Here is a 4975-nt window from a genome sequence, read left to right on the forward strand (position 1 = left end):
TACTTCTCCTTCGCAGTTCGCACATATCTTTGAGTCAGCAGTTTCTTCACAGTGCGTTTCGAGACAATGTGGAATGGATGGACAGGCTTAGAATAATAAAAATTAATGCAGTTTTACGTTAAAGAACTCTCTTTGAGAACAAGTATAAATATCATATACGAAAGCAGAAAAAATATTACAGATGTAATTTTTTATAACGAATATTTAGTTGTGCGTTCTATTTTTAAGAAAAGGGTAAAAAGATTCTCAAATAAAAGAAATAACTTGTTCATAAGCTCTAAATATATTTATTTTTTTTAAACTTTAACTCAAAAAGTATGCCCTGTTATATAAGATATTACAAGCATCTTATTAAACAAATCATTCTTTTTTATTATCTTAAACTCAAATTAATTTGCTGAGCAGCAGTTTTTTTTTCCTTAATATAAATTAACAAAATCCTCAAATGACTGAAAATTACCTGTACATCTTGGCCCATCGTTGTAATAATACTTATTGCAATACATACAATAACTTGGATAATAACACTGCCCCTCTGATGCTATTTCTTTCCATCCAAATTTCGTGGAAATCTTCTGGGTTTGATTACAGGCCCCATAAGGAGTGATTGTTCCACCACATATTGCTGATAGAATCAGAAACCGGGTTCTTTAGGCATGCTTATTTTTGCTTAGTTGCTTCAGATCTCAAAAAAATATGACAGTACGATTTTTAGCTTCCTGACTAATGTTAGTTTCAAATTATTTATAAACAAAATTTTGCCGAAGGGGGGGGGGGGGGTTAACGGGTTTTCTACCTGAGTGTAACTGAAAAAAATAACTCTTTTGATATGAGCATTTGTCATCAAAAAATCCTTTTAATTAAGGCATGTGGAATGACATACTTGTTCCCTAAAATTTGTCATTTTTACCCCATTCTGTAAGTTCCACGAAGTTTTATTGTAAATTTTATGTGGAGTGTCCAAACAATTGAGGGCCTTCTCGCAAAAGTCCAAAGTTTCTTCTATTCATATGTCGACTTGATATATCAAAGCAAATTTGAAAAAGAAGAAACCACAAAGTCTATTTTATATTTGGACACTTTAGTAACCTAACAATAAAACTTAATGATTAATTTGATTACTTCAAAAGGATGACTGCACTTAATACTGTGTTTTGGGTCTTTTTCAGTCGCTTCTGTTCTTTAAAATCTTAATCTAATATCACTTTTAAATATTTACTACAGAAGTCTGTCAATGTAAAAAATAATTTTAGTCTGTAATACAATAATTAATTTCATGTTTTTTGTCCTTCCTGTTTTCCAAACGCTTAAATTTACACTTACCTGCCCTTAATTGAACATTATGTATGTATGAGAGGTGGAGATAACATCGTAAGATTGGATCTAAAATTAGACTGGGTGAATAACGATGACATGTATTAAAAAAATATGAGATCACTTTTTTCCATCTTTCTATTTATTCTGTATGGCACAAGTTCATTATTTATGTTGCATTATTTACGTTATTTGTTCTCGTATGAGCCCATCCATGTAAGTAAAAAATAAAAGGTGTTCGAGCAGAGTGTCCTAGTTTTCACAAAACATCAATCGCATCATGCATCTCGGGTCTTTCCGTCAGAGGTCGGAAAAACAACCTCGAATGTATAACATCTTCCTGTTTATTCAAATATAGGATAGACGGAGATAGATGTTCCTTCTATGGTATACAGCTCAACGAACATTTTAAACTCACATGGTTTTTCGCACAAGTTAAGGTCACATTGTTATAATGTAAAATTGTGTAACGCTACAATATAACATATTTCAAAAGTGATTTATAACTTACTTTTGATCCTATTCCATAACTTTAAACAATATTCACACATAATAATTGGTAGGAATTTTATATGCTCTAGTTTGATAGATTATGACAGTTCCCAAATGATTTTTTTCATGGTTTCTCGTTAAATGCTGCTGTTTTTTAACTTTGCATTGCCTAATTAGAGAAACAGTGAAGTTTATGGAACTTTTGCATTTTCTGTACATTGATATGACTCTAAGGCGCATGAAGATAGAAGTATTTATCATCTGTTTGATTGCTTTCATGTTAAAAAGATTAAATTTTTTCAGGTAAACTTTACGAAATCTAGCATTATGAAAAATACCTTCCAACACGAAATTTCAAAGTTTCAGACCATAAAAGTAAAAGATTTTTCTTTTCAATGGTAACGATTTATTATTTTGAATGATAAACAATTCTTCATTATCCTATTCTCTCACATGATTTCTTTATGCAATTATGTCATTTTTCGGCGCTGCATTTCGACAAAACCAAAACAAGAATGGAATGTGTGCAAAGAAAAATACTCATCTGTAAGAAGTCAATTTGAACATTTCAACTAAACAGTGTCAAAAATTGGTCGATTAATTAGTTTGTGAATACCTATGGTAGAATCATACACATATAACATCATACAATGTATAAAAAATTTCTTATGATGTTGAATATTGATAAGTTTATCACTTATTTACAATGATTTCTTGTATCACACGTTAGGTGGCGCTTTTCCAAAAGCGATTTGTTTTGTTTTATCCTATCACATGTCACGAATTTGATCACATGATTGATTATCGATATTGCCGCGATATTTGACTATCGTTTGGTATTTAGTATAAATACAGTGGTTTGACGTGTAGCAGATACTTTTTATCATCGATTTTTGGATATTAGTTGGTACGTTTTTACGTTCCAATTTATTTTATTTTTATTTTTTTTTTATTATTATTTTTGTTTAGGATTAGGTTTTTATTTCTTTAAATCATAGGGATAATATTTGATGCAGTGATTTAACTGTAAGTTATTATTTCCGTGATTATTTCTTGAGTTAGGATATTTTTCGGAAATTGATTGATTTTTGTTTGATTGAAATTCATTGAGATTTCATTTAATTTTGATTGGGAAATCTTTTTAGATTGATTTAGAGTAAATTTAATTATTTTAGGTAAACTTCAGATTATTTTTTAGTCATATTTTTCTGTTAGAATTTTGACAAAGGACTTAGTAAATATTAACCATACGTATATCAAGGCAGTAAATAAACTGTGATATACACTTGTGGTCTAGTTGTTTTATTTATACTTTAAGTAGGGATAACCATGTGAATAAAACAGTAATTTAATTGTACGTTCACTTTGGAATTTATTAGAATCTGTAAACGTATTTATTTATTTCTGATAGGTAACCATAGTGAACAATTGAGTAATTTAACTCAGTTCACAAATGGTGTTTATTAAATCCTTTTTACATTAAATAAAATGTTTCATTACGGGATTATTCAAAGAGTTATTCCCCTTTATTCAGTCCCTTTATTTTGGGTGGTTTTTAAGTAGTTCTGGTGATACAATATTTTGACTCTAATTAAATTGATTTAATTATGAATGAGTGTGCTGTGTGAGAGAATATTTGATCTAATGTTGAATATATATAATGTTATTGAATAAATGAATTATATTAATGTTTCCAGCACCACTGGAGCAGAAATGTACCAATCGAATTATTTGCACATACATATTTTTTGAAACGTTAATTAATCTTGATTATATATTGAGTTCATGGATTCTGCACAGGTCTGATGGAATTGAAATTGATTATATTGTGCACAATTTTTATATCTTACAAATTTAAAGAGCTGCTGCGCTACTCAAGGGCTTATTAGGTTAGCTGTAAATTACTGCTATCCCTGAGCATTACATCTATATATATCATTCTAAAATGTTGATTTTTAGGGGGCAAAAATTGGCTCTTATCATATATAGTCCTTTCACGTATCCTTAAAAGCAGTCATCCTTTCTATATTTTTGAGATAAGGTCTTACACATATCTGTTTGAATTTCCATGGGTATTAATTGGCAGGCCTATTTTTGAATTCATAAACCTCACCCTTAATCCTGAAAACTTAATTACAGGCTGTTTTTGAAACAAAATTTGTTGTGTCACCATCTTTGAGGAACATTAAACATCCTTAAATATTGGAACTCGTTTAGAATTTTTAACTGCCAGTGGGTTATTTCTTAAAAATATAGATCACAAGCAGCACCTGCAACAGTTTTCCCTTTATCATCCATAGATCCCACAATGTGATTTTTGTTTACAAAGTATCAAAAGCATTTTAGAAAGTACATGTGTGTGTTCAGGTTAAAGTGATCTACTTTCCTGAACAATAGCAGAACTACCTTTAAAACTTTTCAATTTCTATCACCTCCAGAAAATTACGCTATATCAAATAAGGAAATCAAAGATTAAATTTAAAGATAACTCGATCGTTTTGAGCTTCTCGTGATCAAAATGCAAATACTAAAATATAGAATTTTAGTTATAGGATTAATTTTTCAGCCGAACATTTAAAGCAAAGGTCGGTTCTTTTAGTCGATATGAAAATGTCAATACCTTATCCGCGGCAATGTTGAAGTGTTGAAGGAGTTTCCCTTCTGCTTTTAAAATGGGAAGAAGCTTAAAGAACATAAAAAAGACAGAGAGACTGACAGATGGGGATAAAAAGATTTTTAAAAAAAAACTCATTTAAGGTATTAAGCAGTACAAAACACCCATGAAATCTGTTTTAAATAATTTCTCAAAAGTGCACTAAAAAAAATAATACGATCACTTCTATGGTGTTTCTACGGAAGCGTAAATGGCTCTACACTTGTTATAACTTTGTATATTGTCTTATATCTTTTTGACTTATCAACATATAGAGTGTTATACCTCCTTATTTATGCCCATATTTTGAATTGTATTGAGGTGTATTTACATAATTGAAGGCAACTTCTTTTGTTCAATAGATCTTATTGCTTTAACTTTTATCGACTGAAATATTATACTAATTTTCAAATATCGATCTAAACAAAATATTTATTCATGTCAGTATAGTATTGTCAATATGAAGAAATAAATATGAAGTTATATCGATATAGATATATGAATATTTTCAAGAGA

The sequence above is a fragment of the Saccostrea cucullata genome, unplaced genomic scaffold (genome assembly GCF_032062105.1).
Source record: "Saccostrea cucullata isolate Sc308-1 unplaced genomic scaffold, CSIRO_AGI_Scuc_v1 ctg2216, whole genome shotgun sequence".
Taxonomy (NCBI): Eukaryota; Metazoa; Mollusca; class Bivalvia; order Ostreida; family Ostreidae; genus Saccostrea; species Saccostrea cuccullata.